At 36.8% G+C, this 18,711-nt stretch overlaps 2 long non-coding RNA genes across 2 annotated transcripts; both read right to left on the reverse strand.

Annotated features, from left to right (window-relative positions):
- Positions 1–2,050: 2,050 nt before the first annotated feature.
- Positions 2,051–3,859, reverse strand: LOC136225622 (uncharacterized). The gene is made up of 3 exons (XR_010687193.1): positions 3,532–3,859; positions 3,331–3,442; positions 2,051–2,417 (listed from the first exon to the last, which is right to left on the reverse strand). It is a non-coding gene; the product is annotated as an uncharacterized lncRNA (long non-coding RNA).
- An 8,156-nt stretch (positions 3,860–12,015) lies between these two features.
- On the reverse strand, positions 12,016–13,839 carry LOC136225581 (uncharacterized). Its single transcript, XR_010687176.1, has 3 exons — positions 13,492–13,839; positions 13,291–13,402; positions 12,016–12,380 (listed from the first exon to the last, which is right to left on the reverse strand). It is a non-coding gene; the product is annotated as an uncharacterized lncRNA (long non-coding RNA).
- Between the last annotated feature and the right edge of the window lie 4,872 nt (positions 13,840–18,711).

Genomic DNA, 18,711 nt, shown 5'->3' on the forward strand with positions numbered 1-18,711 from the left:
GTACCATAACATTCAAACATAATAATAAAGAAAAGTGTACCAAACATAATTTTAAATAGTGTACCAAATTGAACAAGACATAATAATAATAACAACGAAAATGAGTTAAAGATAGAAAGGATAAAACCTATCAAGGTGAAGGTGGTGGAGAAGGCGTAGTCTCAACTCCTTGGCGTCGGAAGAAAGAGAGCAACCGGCGACGAGTAGATTTGTGCTCACGTCTCAACATAGTGATATTTGCATCCACCGTGGTTATCCTTGAACTCATTTCGGCATTGTTGGCAACGACTTCATCCAACCGTAAATTCATGTGGCGGTTATGCTCGTTCATTTGTGTCAAAACACGTTGCCATCCAACTTGGTCTTCTGCATTTGGTTCCACATTTGCTTGCTCGGTGGTATTAACATCAACATTCTCCTCCTCTTCATCTTCATCAAAATCCTCTTCATCTTCCTCATCATCATCTTGGGCACCTAAACCTTGAGAACCCGAGGCTTCACTACTCATGGTAGCAAAAACACGTCTTGTGCGATCCGCATAAGAGATAAAGGCGGGGGGTCCCATTTTCTTCAATAAATTGGCCCTTTGAAGTGCCGTGAGATCCAATGAAGGTAAACCAACATGAGGCATATTTTGATAATCCGCTAATTCACCTCGAGCGCCCAAAACAATGCTGGTAATTAAATTACCCATAGGCACTTGCTTATTGCGGGACTTGGAAGCTCGAACTAAATTAGTAAATATCATCTCAATACTATCAATTGTCAAACCCTTAAAAATAGCATCCAACACAACCAAATCACGAACTTGCACTTTTGAACTTTCAACCCGACCAAATAAGGAAAATTATAAAAACTTGTGAAAGAAGAAGATACAATCATCCTTAAGTAGCTTACTAGATGGATTCTTTGGACTAAAAACATCTAAACCAGTTAAAGAATTCCAAACCGTGTGTGAATCAAAAGGCTTTGGCTTGGAATAAAAATTCCGAGTAGGAAATCCAAACCAACGGTTCATGGCCGCATACCCAACATCATAACGGACTCCATCACTCCGAAAAGAGATAACTCCTTTCTTCTTGTCATAGGTGAGAGTAACCAAAAACTCAATAATATGCGATTTAAGACTAGGAAAACGCATACTAGAAAATCGTTTCCAACCGAGAACGGTAAGAAATTCATCAATACGCTCGGTAAAAGAAAGTGTGTTTACCGTGTCGGTGTCAAGAAAAAGCATGTCGACGAACTCTATTTGGCTATTAGAAAATCGACGATATTTGTGTCCTTCGGCTTCCGTCGTAATATCGGACGGTGCTCCATATTGAACCCGTAATCGATTGATCTCGGTGGCCTTAGCTTTGTTTGCAACGGTCTTTTGTCTAGGCATATATATATATTTTTTTGTGAAATTTGGGTGAATGAGATGAAAATATGAAAGGATGAAAGTAAGAATAAAAGATAATGGTGGTGAATTGGGGAAGAAGAAAATGAATAGGGTTGTAGATACCCATTTTTGTCCGGGACATTTTTTGAACTTTAACTGATTATATTTGAAATTCTAACAAATTCGTGAATTATATTAGAAATGCAAACTTTCTATTACGAGTATAATTTATTAAGAAAATTATATTTTATACCAATTTTTTATATCTCGATATGATTATCAAATTATATTAGAGATGTGATTTATTGGAATAGAAATATTTTTCAGGTCATAAATTATATTTGAAATATAATTTGTTGTATTCTAAATATGAGTTTTGAAATTGTTGTGTTTTAAATTCATTAGTTAAGTTCAACTTATATCTAATTGGCTAGATTAATTTTCAAACTTTAATTCATTAGTTGTGAAATTAGATTGGAAATCCCTATAATCTAAATACAAAGCTATGACAAAATCAATTTTTAAAGTTATCCATAATTACTTTTAAAATGATTTTGGTTTATGAATTATATTTAGAATATAATTTCTAAAATTAACTTACAACAAATGAATTAATAAACTGAAAAATAATGGAATAAAAATAAAATAAAATGCACTATCAAAAAATAAGATAAAGTGCTACTATTAGGAAAAATAAATGTTACATTTTTACAAAAAAAAACTAATTTCAATGTTTCTACAGCCAAGCCATCCAAAGTACAGCCAAAACAATCTTCAATCCAAAATTCAAAGAAGAAAGGACAAACATCTTGAAGATAGCCCCTGCATCCTGAACCATCTTGAAAACAGCCATTCTGAAACAAGGGACAAGTGCATTACTTGGCTTGAGTCCAAAGAGAAGAAGGAGCCAACGTTGGGCAGCCCTTGAAACCAACCACTGCCGTGCAGAAGAAAAGATAATTCATCACAACAATAGGACAACCTTTCTCAATCACAGGATGCCCTGGGCATCTATAAATGGATGAGGATGGACCTGTAAAAAGGGAGGCAACAACAATATTAGAGCAAAAAGAAAAGTGAGTAAGAAAAAAAGAACATCAGAGCAGAAAAAAAGAAAAACACAGCAAAAGAAAAGAGCAGCAACATTGAAAAAAAAAGAAGTAGAAAAGCAAAATAAGAGAGGCAAAAATCAATTAAAATTGTAGTAGAGAGAGTTCTAGCTTTAGGTGATCTGGTCTGTTCTATTTGTAATTGGAAAGCAATACTCCTGTTAAGGAGTTCCAAACTCGAAGTTGGTACCGCTTTGTAAGGTTGGCAATGTAATACAATTCCGCTTTTGCAGTTTCATTTTCATCTTTAAGTTGCAGTACATTTTGAATGTTTAGCCTATTTATCATGTTTCCTGTCTAAAGGCTTTGTCATCTGCACAATATTTGATTTAAATCTTTACTAGCTCCCATTTATTTATTTGCTCGGAGTTAAATCATCCTAGGATTGAAAAAATGTAGTCTTATATACTGGCATCGTTTAAAATCCCAGCTAGTAAGAACACCAAGTAAAATCACCAATCCTAAAATGAAAACCTGCTGAATATGCCTATTGAGAAGGTTAGGACCTAACAAATGGTAAGGATCCCTCAACCACAACCTCAACCTTAGCAATACCTTTCCCCTGTTAAATGCATTCCAATCCATAAGATAATCGAAATACCCAAAAAACACAAAAACCAAGGAACCACAGCCATGTACATACAATTCCAGAAAAACAAGTATAAACATGCCCAAAATCACAATCAGTAGATCAAGTTTGGCTAGGAATCATTAGAAAAAATAAAATAATATATGATATGCCTGTAATCCGCATTAAACCTCTGAACCAAAAAAAATGACCTTAATTTAAGCCTTAAACAAAGACGAATGAAGTGAGGTGAGGTTACAGAAACTTACCGATAAGGGAGATGAGATCCCTAGCCGGAACCACAGAAAGCGAAACCAAACGTCCTGTTGCTGCGGACGCCTTTCTCTGTTTGGGATGTGCCTATAATCTATATTTAAGTCTCTGAACCAAAATGACCTTAATTTAGACCTCGCACGAAATCAAACGAAGTAAGTAAAGTTACAGCAGAGAAAGGGACTGCAGAAACTCACCCATAAAGAAGCGGAATAAGAAATCCTGCCGAAATCAATCCGACGCTGGTCTGATGCGGCGGACACTGTTCACTCCCTTCGCTCGACCTAGCGGAACATCCCTGATCTCCAGAAATAAAAACCGACCAGAACTGCGCCTCCTCTCCGTCGTTCCTCGGACGGAACCATCGCTGGCGGACGCCAAGGGGAGATCCCTGCTGCTCTGACTCGAAAACAGCCGCCGGTGAGAAGATGATGAAGGCTGAAGAAGGGAGAAGGTCGAGTGTCCAGAGATAGGAATTAGGAATCCCTAAATCGTGAAGTGATGAGGGTGAACCGGGTCAAGGGTTTTGGATCCGAATCCAACTCAGGGCCGACCCATCCCTTAAAACCATCCCTGTTAATTTAAAGCCCATTTGTTTTCTTCTCTATTAATAAAGATTTCACTTATCCATTTTAATTACCTAGCTATAATTATTAAGGTTTAATTCTAGTTTCATTTAACTTAAGATAGTTTAACTTAATATAGTCTACTAGTTGTTAGTTAATTAGCTATTTGAATCTATTTATTTCTCTTTTAGTTTAGATTGATTTTAACTGTTTATAGTCTAAGTTAGTTTATAGATAAATCCCGCTTGTTGACCTGACCCCATTAGCTTAAATTTGTAGCTTCATCCAAATATCCTTTTAGCTTCTCAAATGTCATTTTAAAATTAAGGACGACGTGATTTGTACTCCTAAACGATATAGGTCACTCACGAACTCCCAATTACTTCTATTACCCAATGCATGAGGTTATGTCATAATCGTATGCACGGTAAATGTAAAATGATAAAACGTGCACGAATAATAGTCACATCCTCTATTACCCAATGCATAGGGTTATGTCATAATCATATGTATGGTATGTACAAAATGACAAAATGTGCACGAATAATAGTAACCTCTTCTATTACCCAATGCATATGGTTATGTAATAGTCGTATGCATGGTAAATATAAAATAATAAAATTACACAAAATAAGGGTAATATCCTCCCAAATGTATTAAACCCTCTATACAAGGTTATGTCATAACCGTGTACATGGTTATGAAGCTCAGATCACGACCGGAAAGATTTAACCCGAGTAAGATGGTTGATATCGTCATACATTAAGAACCCCCTCAGACTGCGGGATAGGGTTATGTTATAATTCTATATATGTTCGTGAATCCGAAAGACTTCATGAGCATCAAGGAAAGGTTTGAGTGAATTAGCAATTCTCTAAAGCAATATCAAACACAAACGCATAAAACAAGTATGCAGAAATACGACAGTACCGATTTATCGGGCGGGGTAGGGTGAGATTATATCTCTTCCCTACACGTAATCGGAAACCGAACCTAAAATCATCGCAGACCAATACCTCATCCGAACTTACCCGAAAGGGTCAATTTCAAATCAAATCGGTGTCCAATCAAACCGTCAAACTGATTGGTGGCGACTCGAAAATCCATTAGATCAGTCTCCTTAGAGGGACTGTCTAGCACCGTTATCAAACCAGTAGAGTGGGAGCCATATCGAAGATACAGTTCGCGATCCGCGGGCACGGGCGCGACAGCTGGCAACTCTGCTGGGGACATTGCTTTCCCGGCTGTGTATGTATTTCTAACTGCTTGTACTATGTGTTTACTTTGTATATTGCTTTATTACATTTGCTTGTTCCTCACATATCATGCGAGCCACACTATCACACTCGCACCCAAAGGTCATGTTATGATCTACCCTTTCTAGGATGTAGGTAGAGGCAAAGTATGGTCCGCCTCTCGGTGTTGCCGAGGTTGGGTTCCTGAAACGCACTCAACTCACATTGGACTTCCCTACTCAGTAATGATGGGGTTAAGGATTTGTGACCCGAACCACGACTTTCCTACCTTTAGAAATAGATCCAAGAGCTACCAAATAGAAGCTAGCCATTTTTTGTGCAGGTTAACCCTTTAGGACATGCAATAAAAAAATAAAAAATATATAACTTTGTGTAGTTTGATTGACACGTTTGAGATTATTGCTAATGGTCCATACATGTGTCGATGTACAACATAACATGATTTTCCTATGAAATATTACGAAAGTAACAAATGGTTTATCCTTGAAAGTCTAAGACGTTAAAGAAAATATGTTTGATGAAGCCATTATTCTGAGCATAGAATGAACCACTTTCAGATGCCAGAAGTGATTCATTAATAATGTTTTCAGAAGCGAAATAGACCTTTTAAGGATAATCTAGTTGTTACAATCCTAATCTAAATGGGAAAATTGTGTTATCCACCTCTTTAAAAAAACATAAAAAAAACATTTTTAAGCAAGATATGAATCACAGGCTTTGGTGCTTTGTTTATTCTCTTACACCTATTATCGGATAAATGTATAAACATGGATATTCGACATTATCTCGTGAAATATTCTTCAAGCATAACAGAAATCTTGAAAAAAAAATGGTAAAAAGTTGGTCACAGAATAGGTTGGCGAACTCATCAATGAGATGAAATAATAATGAAAAATATGCTTGAAGAAAGAGATTATTATCGAATGTTTATATTTATATTTTACTTCAATACTATGTACAAAGAGTGTCTAATAAAGCATTTATTGCCTAGTGAGGTTATATTTTGACAGCATCACATCATTCTCATTACATACATTGTACCATGTCGTTAGTACACGTGTGTCCAACATATGTTTTATCATACATCTCATATCATGATGTATTCTTGCGAACCCCATCACGCAAGATACATCTTCTCATTTCATACCGTTTTCCATATTATACATTCTTGTCACGTGTCATATCATTATGTCAACGTACGTCTAGGATACATGACATCACATATCATGATTGGTGTCACCACACATATGTAAACACCCCTGTGTCAATCATTTCATATCGTGAAAACAATCATTCAGCATTATCATGGTTTTTAGTCCGTACACCACTATGGTTGCGCGACCTCCTTTTTCAGATGTCAGTTTGTGTCATTCATTATCATGCATAAGCTTTTATAATGATTTTTTTCTCATAACTGTAACATTTTCATACACGACGTGGTCAAATGTGACCTAGTTTCACACAACATGCATTTCATGTGTTATATTTCATTCTTCGTTCTAACAAGAACAAAATTCTAAAGACAATAAAAAAAGCTTTCAACATCTTATTCATTAGCGTTGTTTTTCTGAAAGAAAAAATAAAAAATAAAAAGCACTTTTTAAAAGAATCGTCTGTTTGGCTTGTTCTAGAGATAATCCAACAAAAAAAAGAAAAAGAAAAAAGAAAAAAATATAAAAAGAGATCATGAATCATAAAAAAAAGGTCAGTCAGGGGATCCTGCTTTGGTGCCTCATGCAGAATTGTTGCTTCAGAATTATCAAAACATTCTGAACCTCTATGACTACCTTGCTCGAAGTGGTTAATCCTAAATGCCAGATGCACATACCATTCACGAGCCATTGGACATTCAGGAAAGTTTAACTTTGATCGGACAAAGGAGGTATCACAGAGCATCATCTTAAATCATGCTGAAGGTTTAAGAAAGACGCATTCATTTCAAATATCTTCAGGATTATAATTCTTTAATAAAATGCATGTTATCATTCTCATTTTATTCATACCCCATACTACATCTCTTCCTTTCATTCACTCTCAAAACACATCAGTCATCAATGGATAATGAAACCTTTTTGAAAAGTGATAATGATCAAGATAGAATTTTCATTGACCTTCACGTACTTGAGAGGTGCTTGAGTTGAGGTTTGTAAAAACAAAAGGAAAAAGAAAAAGAAAAAAAACAGAGAAAAAGGAAAAAAGAAATAGACGTTTGACTCGATCATCAAAGAGATCAACGAAGACCACATGATAGATGTGTTGCAATCAATTTATCATTTTTCTAGGAAAAATTGTCTTGATTAAGTCAAAATTTAAGGCTCATTCGATTATTCCTCGAAGCGAAATATCAGATTACTCATGATTAAGGAAATGATTAAGGCCTTCTTTGAATCGTGCATTCAACCTTCAACCTACCTTTTTCAATATACTCCTTTGTTCACCCCTTTGAGCCATAGACATTTTTTTTTCATATCGCCAATTTTCCCGTTTTCCAAAAAAGGAAACCAATTGATTGAAGAATGATCGAAATTTAACAAAGCGTCAATGTTCCCTCAATTTGTCAAGATGTTACAACATGAAGAAAGTAGTTGAACTCTTTAAAAAGAAAAAGAGCCCGCTAGATTGAAAACCCGCAAGGACGATCTAGGAAAAAGTTAGGGCAAATAAAAAGAAAAAGAGTCCGCTAGATTGAAAACCCGCAAGGGCGATCTAGGCAAAAGCTAGGGCAAATAAAAAGAAAAAAGAGCCCGCTAGATTGAAAAGCCGCAAGGACGATCTAGGCAAAAGCTAGGGCAAATAAAAAGGAAAAAAGAGCCTGCTAGATTGACATTCTCAAAAGGAAATCTAGGCAAAAGGAAAGGCAAGCAAAAAACAATCAAATGAAATTGAAAGTCGGTTAAAAAAAAGGAATTGTCCAAGATAGTAGTTTCCTTTTGACAAACGAGGAATTCTCAAAATCAATTGGTTTACTTGATTCGTTTAAACCTTCTTCCATCATTATTACCTTCAACCCTTGAAAACCTGAAAAGACCTTTTGATCCTTCATCATGATGTTAGTCTATATTAGCAGAGAGGAATAAGAAAATTATGCATATGACAATTTGCATTTCAAATTTGACTTGATCAGGATAATTTACCTAGAATAGGAAGCTATGATTCAAGCATATATATGGAGTTGTGACAAGCAACATCTTCTCATTAGACGATCAAAAGGAGCTTATCTCGCTATTCAAATAAGAGCGAAAAATGAAACAAATGAAAAAACATAAAAAGGAAGAAGAAAAACCTCAAGACTTTGTTCAAAGACTTCAACAAGAGCACTTCCATAAGCAAAATATCAAAAGCATTGGGGGCAACAAGGTTGATCTCCGTAACATCAACATAAACTCGTTCGCATTTGAACTGATACGAGTTCACAGTTATGAAAAAGCAAAGTTGGGGACAATCACAGAAATGCCACCAATACGATCCAGTGATTTCATCAACAAGACAGAATATGAGTTGGGGGCAACCGAGACGATGTCACCAATAAAGGCGAGAATATCACGTCGAGACACGTGGAGCAATGGAATCTTTTTGATCATTTGAACTTTTTATGGTTTCATTATCTAAACCATTCTTCCAAAAAAAAAAACTAAAATGAAAAAACACTGTTCATACCAACATTCATCTTTTGCTCATAAACCTTGCTTTGAAAATGGTTTTATGCATTTGTTAAAGAGTCATGATCCTGAAAAATATGTGAAATGAATGGTTGACTTTTCTGGAATCGCAGTCCCTCACAAAGAGGGGGCATTGATGCACCACTTCAAATCATTCTTCATCTGGAATCTTGATAGGGGGCAACATGATTAATCTCCTTAGCATCAGATCCACCAAACAAAGGTACCAGTGGTGCCTAAATTGAAAAAACAACATTGGGGGCATGACACCTCCCATGATATGATCAAAGAGATGAAATGGTTCGATATACACATGTTATAAAGAACCATAGTGTTCAAAAGCATGGAGATTCAGAGCATCCTCGAAGACAACAAGGAGTCAGAGGAACAAACTGGAGAATAAGTCAAAGAAAATCTGAAGTAATCAAGGCCTTAACCAGATGAAGCCAAAATCCCCAAGGAGTAGCGATGATCTCTTTTGGATTATGCATTTTGAATGAGCCAAACAGATAAGAAAGTCATTCTAAAAAATACATAACATCTTTCATGGTGTTTTCAATAAAGGTTTTTAAACCACCCAAAAATCATGACATCCTTTCTGTACTGAAAGCTCCAATTTTCTCAAAAGTTCATTTGTGAAAGTTCTCACTGAAATTGGAGTCGCAAGACATATCACATTTTTTCATCATTAAAAGCATGCATTCATAAGCATAAACATTACATGTGTCTTTCACGTGTGTAAATACATTTTGTCCTGCATAGCCATCGAGTTATTTTGCAGGAAAGCAATAAAAGCCTGGCAAGCGATCACCAATATCGTCCCAACCAAATTTGAAAAAATCAAGAGCAAATGCAAAACTGGATATGGAATGTCCGTTCGGAGAATCACCTATTCACATCATTTTAACACCAATGGCAAAAGAGTCTGCAAATCCAGTTCAAAACCAACGGAGAATGCCCGTTAAACGTCATTCAAAACCAACGGAGGATGCCCGTAAAAGTCATTCACAAGGAACGGAGGATGCCCGTAAAAGTCATTCAAAACAAACGGAGGATGCCCGTTAAAGGTCATTCAAACTGGAGAATGCCCAGTCTCAGAGCCATTCGAAACTGTAGGATGAACAGTCCTAAGTCATTCAAAACTGGAGAATGCCCAGTCTCAGAGCCATTCAAAACTGTAGGGTGAACAGTCTCAAGTCCTCCAAAACAAACGGAGGATGCCCGTTAAATGTCATTCAAACTGGAGAATGCCTAGTCTCAGAGCCATTCAAAACTGTAGGATGAATAGTCTCAAGTCATCCAAAACAAACGGAGGATGCCCGTTAAAGGTCATTCAAACTGGAGAATGCCCAGTCTCAAGTCATTCAAAACTGTAGAATGAACAGTCTCAAGTCATTCAAAACTGTATGATGAACAGTCTCAAGTCATTCAAAACTGGAGAATGCCCAGTCTCAGAGCCATTCAAAACTAGAGAATGCCCAGTCTCAAAGCCATTCAAAACTGTAGGATGAACAGTCTCAAGTCATTCAAAACTGTAGGATGAACAGTATCAAGTCATTCAAATTGTAAGATGAATAATCCCACACAAGTTGCGGGGAGCCGCTCTAAATACTTTATATCGGTTGCGGGGAGCCGCTCTAAACACTCACACACAAGTTGCGGGGAGCCGCTCTAAAAGCTCACACACAAGTTGCGGGGAGTTGCTCTAAACACTCACATCTCGGTTGCGGGGAGCCGCTCTAAACACTCATACACAAGTTGCGGGGAGCCACTCTAAACACTCACACACAAGTTGCGGGGATCCGCTCTAAATACTCTATATCGGTTACGGGGAGCCGCTCTAAACACTCACACACAAGTTGCGGGGAGCCGCTCTAAAAGCTCACACACAAGTTGCGGGGAGCCACTCTAAACACTCACATCTCGGTTGCGGGGAGCCGCTCTAAACACTCATACACAAGTTACGGGGAGCCGCTCTAAACACTCACACACAAGTTGCGGGGATCCGCTCTAAATACTCCATATCAGTTGCGGGGAGCCGCTCTAAACACTCACACACAAGTTGCGGGGAGCCGCTCTAAAAGCTCACACACAAGTTGCGGGGAGCCGCTCTAAACACTCACATCTCGGTTGCGGGGAGCCGCTCTAAACACTCATACACAAGTTGCGGGGAGCCGCTCTAAACACTCACACACAAGTTGCGGGGAGCCACTCTAAATACTCCATATCGGTTGTGGGGAGCCGCTCTACACACTCACACACAAGTTGCGGGGAGCCACTCTAAACACTCACATCTCAGTTGCGGGGAGCCGCTCTAAACACTCACATCTCGGTTGCGGGGAGCCGCTCTAAATACTCACACATCGGTTGCGGGGAGCCGCTCTAAACACTCACATATCGGTTGTGGGGAGCCGCTCTAAACAATCACAAATCGGTTGCGGGGAGCCGCTCTAAACACTCACAAACCAAAATCAAATCAACACGACCCAAGTCAGATCAACACAGATTGATCCGAACATTCAGGGAGTTTTACTAAACCTTTCATTGTTTTTAAGTTTTTACTTTTTCGCTCAATAAAGTGCAAAAATGGTTATCTATTTGTACTTTGTATACTCCATTTCCAATAGAGATATACAAAAGGGGGCAGCTGTAGATACCCATTTTTTTCCGGGACATTTTTTGAACTTTAACTGATTATATTTGAAATTCTAACAAATTCGTGAATTATATTAGAAATGCAAACTTTCTATTACGAGTATAATTTATTAAGAAAATTATATTTTATACCAATTTTTTTATATCTCGGTGTGATTATCAAATTATATTAGAGATGTGATTTATTGGAATAGAAATATTTTTCAGGTCATAAATTATATTTGAAATATAATTTGTTGTATTCTAAATATGAGTTTTGAAATTGTTGTGTTTTAAATTCATTAGTTAAGTTCAACTTATATCTAATTGGCTAGATTAATTTTCAAACTTTAATTCATTAGTTGTGAAATTATATTGGAAATCCCTATAATCTAAATACAAAGCTATGGCAAAATCAATTTTTAAAGTTATCCATAATTACTTTTAAAATGATTTTGGTTTATGAATTATATTTAGAATATAATTTCTAAAATTAACTTACAACAAATGAATTAATAAACTGAAAAATAATGGAATAAAAATATATAAAGTGCACTATCAAAAAATAAGATAAAGTGCTACTATTAAGAAAAATAAATGTTACATTTTTACAAAAAAACTAATTTCAATGTTTCTACAGCCAAGCCATCCAAAGTACAGCCAAAACAATCTTCAATCCAAAATTCAAAGAAGAAAGGACAAACATCTTGAAGATAGCCCCTGCATCCTGAACCATCTTGAAAACAACCATTCTGAAACAAGGGACAAGTGCATTACTTGGCTTGAGTCCAAAGAGAAGAAGGAGCCAAAGTTGGGCAGCCCTTGAAACCAGCCACTGCCTTGCAGAAGAAAAGACAATTCATCACAACAACAGGACAACCTTTCTCAATCACAGGATGCCCTGGGCATCTATAAATGGATGAGGCTGGACCTGTAAAAAGGGAGGCAGCAACAATATTAGAGCAAAAAGAAAAGTGAGCAAGAAAAAAGAACATCAGAGCAGAAAAAAGAAAAACACAGCAAAAGAAAAGAGCAGCAACATTGAAAAAAAAGAAGCAGAAAAGCAAAATAAGAGAGGCAAAAATCAATTAAAATTGTAGTAGAGAGAGTTCTAGCTTTAGGTGATCTGGTCTGTTCTATTTGTAATTGGAAAGCAATACTCCTGTTAAGGAGTTCCAAACTCGAAGTTGGTACCGCTTTGTAAGGTTGGCAATGTAATACAATTCCGCTTTTGCAGTTTCATTTTCATCTTTAAGTTGCAGTACATTTTGAATGCTTAACCTATTTATCATGTTTCCTGTCTAAAGGCTTTGTCATCTGCACAATATTTGATTTAAATCTTTACTAGCTCCCATTTATTTATTTGCTCGGAGTTAAATCATCCTAGGATTGAAAAAATGTAGTCTTATATACTGGCATCGTTTAAAATCCCAGCTAGTAAGAACACCAAGTAAAATCACCAATCCTAAAATGAAAACCTGCTGAATATGCCTATTGAGAAGGTTAGGACCTAACAAATGGTAAGGATCCCTCAACCACAACCTCAACCTTAGCAATACCTTTCCCCTGTTAAATGCATTCCAATCCATAAGATAATCGAAATACCCAAAAAACACAAAAACCAAGGAACCACAGCCATGTACATACAATTCCAGAAAAACAAGTATAAACATGCCCAAAATCACAATCAGTAGATCAAGTTTGGCTAGGAATCATTAGAAAAAATAAAATAATATATGATATGCCTGTAATCCGCATTAAACCTCTGAACCAAAAAAAATGACCTTAATTTAAGCCTTAAACAAAGACGAATGAAGTGAGGTGAGGTTACAGAAACTTACCGATAAGGGAGATGAGACCCCTAGCCGGAACCACAGAAAGCGAAACCAAACGTCCTGTTGCTGCGGACGCCTTTCTCTGTTTGGGATGTGCCTGTAATCTATATTTAAGTCTCTGAACCAAAATGACCTTAATTTAGACCTCGCACGAAATCAAACGAAGTAAGTAAAGTTACAACAGAGAAAGGGACTGCAGAAACTCACCCATAAAGAAGCGGAATAAGAAATCCTGCCGAAATCAATCCGACGCTGGTCTGATGCGGCGGACACTGTTCACTCCCTTCGCTCGACCTAGCGGAACATCCCTGATCTCCAGAAATAAAAACCGACCAGAACTGCGCCTCCTCTCCGTCGTTCCTCGGACGGAACCATCGCTGGCGGACGCCAAGGGGAGATCCCTGCTGCTCTGACTCGAAAACAGCCGCCGGTGAGAAGATGATGAAGGCTGAAGAAGGGAGAAGGTCGAGTGTCCAGAGATAGGAATTAGGAATCCCTAAATCGTGAAGTGATGAGGGTGAACCGGGTCAAGGGTTTTGGATCCGAATCCAACTCAGGGCCGACCCATCCCTTAAAACCATCCCTGTTAATTTAAAGCCCATTTGTTTTCTTCTCTATTAATAAAGATTTCACTTATCCATTTTAATTACCTAGCTATAATTGTTAAGGTTTAATTCTAGTTTCATTTAACTTAAGATAGTTTAACTTAATATAGTCTACTAGTTGTTAGTTAATTAGCTATTTGAATCTATTTATTTCTCTTTTAGTTTAGATTGATTTTAACTGTTTATAGTCTAAGTTAGTTTATAGATAAATCCCGCTTGTTGACCTGACCCCATTAGCTTAAATTTGTAGCTTAATCCAAATATCCTTTTAGCTTCTCAAATGTCATTTTAAAATTAAGGACGACGTGATTCGTACTCCTAAACGATATAGGTCACTCACGAACTCCCAATTACTTCTATTACCCAATGCATGAGGTTATGTCATAATCGTATGCACGGTAAATGTAAAATGATAAAACGTGCACGAATAATAGTCACATCCTCTATTACCCAATGCATAGGGTTATGTCAAAATCATATGTATGGTAAGTACGAAATGATAAAACGTGCACGAATAATAGTCACATCCTCTATTACCTAATACATAGGGTTATGTCATAATCATATGTATGGTAAGTACGAAATGATAAAACGTGCACGAATAATAGTCACATCCTCTATTACCCAATGCATAGGGTTATGTCATAATCATATGTATGGTATGTACAAAATGACAAAATGTGCACGAATAATAGTAACCTCTTCTATTACCCAATGCATATGGTTATGTAATAGTCGTATGCATGGTAAATATAAAATAATAAAATTACACAAAATAAGGGTAATATCCTCCCAAATGTATTAAACCCTCTATACAAGGTTATGTCATAACCGTGTACATGGTTATGAAGCTCAGATCACGACCGAAAAGATTTAACCCGAGTAAGATGGTTGATATCGTCATACATTAAGAACCCCCTCAGACTGCGGGATAGGGTTATGTTATAACTCTATATATGTTCGTGAATCCGAAAGACTTCATGAGCATCAAGGAAAGGTTTGAGTGAATCAGCAATTCTCTAAAGCAATATCAAACACAAACGCATAAAACAAGCATGCAGAAATAAGACAGTACCAATTTATCGGGCGGGGTAGGGTGAGATTATATCTCTTCCCTACACGTAATCAGAAACCGAACCTAAAATCATCGCAGACCAATACCTCATCCGAACTTACCCGAAAGGGTCAATTTCAAATCAAATCGGTGTCCAATCAAACCGTCAAACTGATTGGTGGCGACTCGAAAATCCATTAGATCAGTCTCCTTAGAGGGACTGTCTAGCACCGTTATCAAACCAGTAGAGCGGGAGCCATATCGAAGATACAGTTCGCGATCCGCGGGCATGGGCGCGACAAGGGTAAAGATTTATGGGTAAGATGAGTGAATCTTGGTATTGGGAAGAGAAAAGATGATTGATTGGTGTAAAAATAGGTGTTATAAATAGGTGTAAGTAATAGGTATTGATTAAGATAGTTGAATAGGTTAGTAAATGAAGTAGGAATAGGAAAGAGAGTGAGAATTCGCCCCCAATCCCGTCCCTGTAAGTCGCAAGTCGCGACTGAGATTTTCAAAATCTAAGTCGCGATAGCAAGTAGGTAGGGGGACGAATTTTTGCTGAATTTGTGTCCTCTGCTGTCTCAACTGAGAATTCGTAATTTCAACTGAGATTTTGAAAAATCTGGGTAAAATTGGGACTGTTTTTGGTGATTTTAACACTTCTAAACCATTTCCTCTTAGAATTAAGTGACATTAATGTGAATATTAATCCCTGAAACTGAGATAAACAAAACTGAAACATTAAATTAAAGGAAAACCAAAGGTTTTTCCTTAAATAAAAGAAATAAACTAATGAATTAATGCACTTTTATTTATTATAAACAAAATATAAACAATACCATATTATATATTACATAAGAACATCTTACTCATATAAACAAAAATATATAAACACTTATATATAATAAAACAACAAACAGAAACGCATAGTATATCCCTAAGTAGATGACAGACGACGTGCATTGGCCCGGTTAATCTTCGTTTGAATTAAGACTTGCCTCTCTGGTGCAGAAAGGAATGTTGGACCAGAACGAAAAACTCGTTTGACAAGCCCCTCGTTCTCCAAGAACTCGTAGTCTAGAATAGGGAATGGTTCTGTATCAGTCCAAGGGACAGAAATGGTTCCCTTGGCTCCTAATATGATTCCACAAATGATGTTGGCGAATCCAATCTTCCATTTCTTCGAACGGGAAGCAGCAACTAACCCCTCCATTAGAATCTTCGAGGAGTTCACTGAGTTGCCTTGGAAAATGTCGCCCAACATATAGAGATCAGTATCTTTCATAATATTGCTACTGACTCGACCAAAAAGGCTGTGACAGAGGAACTTATGTAGATACAACATGGAATTAGAATTAATGGACTTGTTGAAGGCAAGACGTGGATGGAATCGCCAAAATCCTGTTAGCATTCTCCATATATCTCTAGAAGTCATATCCAGGATGGTGTTGAGTTGTGTCTCGGGGTGGAAATCCAAACCAATTATGAAGTTCTGGATATCCAAAAGTGAATACCTCCCCCTCACAATGAAAACTGAGACGAACACGTCTCTTGTTGACGAACCTAACGGTGGAGAAAAATTCCAGAACCCAATTTCCAATAATAGGAAATTTCATATGAACAAATTTGGTCCAACCCAAATTAGTCAGATAGCGATCAATGTCTTCGCTTATCCCGAGTTCCTCATTCAGAAACTCGTCCAGATACATCATGCCAAAGAATTGAGCATATCTGAATTGCAGAAATCGTTTCCCCTCGTCATGGTTATAAATGGGAAACCATGCACCATATCGATCGGAGATATCAATTTTCCCGTTTTGAGAAGAAGTGTGTTTTTGAACATTTTTCAAAGACTTAGTCATGTCTGTGAGAGAAAAGAAAATGAAGTCTGTAGGAGTTGAGAATTTGAGAAAGATAAAATGAAATGGTAGAAGTCTGATCCTACAGGAATATATAAGATCAATAAGTGAAAGGTTGTGTCTGTTAGAAAGAAAAAGGTGCCAAAGTGATACCTCTTCGAATAAACTGACAGAAATTTTAAAGAAAGAAGACTGTAATCCCTTACAGTTATTTCAAATACAAAAAGACAGAAAATCTCAACTGAGATTTTCGGAATCTCAACTGAGATTTCCAAATCCTGAAACATGGAAAATCTCAACTGAGATTTTTGCATTTTGTAATTCCTCAAGATCACTTAACACTTAATGAAATCATTTTCAAAACATGACTAGATTAAAAAATTTAATGTTGACAAACTTATTTGTACACAAAATAAAAATGAAAATAAAAACAAAAATAAAATATATAAATTAAAAAGAAAAATAAAAATTATGAACATAAAATAAGAAAAACTATAAATTAAAAACATGAAAACTAAATAAATTAATTTTCATAGAATTTATCCACGGATTCAATTGCTTGAATTGGAGCTCCGTCGAAATAAATCTTGCAACGATTACCATTGACCTTAAATCGTTCGCCATTAGATTTTTCTAGCTCCAAAGTTCCGTAATCAAATGTTTTAACAACCAAAAATGGTCCAGTCCATCTAGATTTTAGCTTACCTGGAAATAACTTTAATCTCGAATTAAAAAGTAAGACTTTATCCCCAACATTAAAGTTTTTAATTTTTATTTTGGCATCATTCCACTTTTTAATTTTTTCCTTATAAATTCTTGCATTTTCGTAGGACAAATAGCGTAATTCATCCAACTCGTTTAAGTCAAACAAACGCTTTTTCCCTGCGCTTTGCAAATCATAATTAAGGGTTCTTATAGCCCAATATGCTTTATGTTCTAATTCAACCGGCAAATGACAAGCTTTACCATAGACTAATCTATAAGGTGTCATTCCGATAGGTGTTTTAAATGTAGTACGGTATGCCCATAATACATCGTTAAGTTTATGTGCCCAGTCTCTTCTAGAAGACGAAACTGTTTTCTCAAGTATCCATTTGAGTTCTCTATTTGAAATTTCTGCTTGACCATTCGTTTGAGGATGGTACGGTGTAGAGATACGGTGGTGTACTCCGTATTTTCTCATAAGTGACTCAAAAGCTCTATTTACAAAATGAGTACCACCGTCGCTTACCATAACTCTAGGAACTCCAAATCGACAGAATATTGAATTTAAAAACTTAACAACTACTTTAGAATCATTTGTCGGGGTTGCAATTGCTTCAACCCACTTTGAAACATAATCTACGGCTACTAATATATAATTTTTGCCAAAAGAAGGAGGAAAAGGACCCATGAAATCAATCCCCCACACGTCGAAGATTTCAACTTCCAATATGTTCGTAAGAGGCATCTCATCTTTCCTTCCTATATTCCCTGTTCTTTGACATTTATCACAGCGGATAATAAATGAACGGACATCTTTAACCAGAGTAGGCCAAAAGAATCCGCATTCAAGTATTCTAGCTGCTGTTTTGCTTACGCTATTATGACCTCCGTAAGCTCTAGCATGACATTCTAACATTATAGAGTCATATTCAAACTCACTAACACATCTCCTAAGTATTCCATCGCCGCATGTTTTGAACAAGAGTGGATCTTCCCAAAAATATTTCTTAGCTTCTGAAAAGAATTTCTTCTTTTGCCGAGAAGTCAATCCATCTGGCACAACATATGCAGCTAAGTAATTGGCTATATCCGCATACCATGGAGCTATGACACTTTGTACTTGAATGAGATGTTCATTGGGGAAATCATCTCGAATGCCTGATGTTTCACCGTTGGGACCGTTTTCATCCTCAAGTCTTGA

The sequence above is a fragment of the Euphorbia lathyris genome, chromosome 4, assembly GCF_963576675.1.
Source record: "Euphorbia lathyris chromosome 4, ddEupLath1.1, whole genome shotgun sequence".
Taxonomy (NCBI): domain Eukaryota; kingdom Viridiplantae; phylum Streptophyta; class Magnoliopsida; order Malpighiales; family Euphorbiaceae; genus Euphorbia; species Euphorbia lathyris.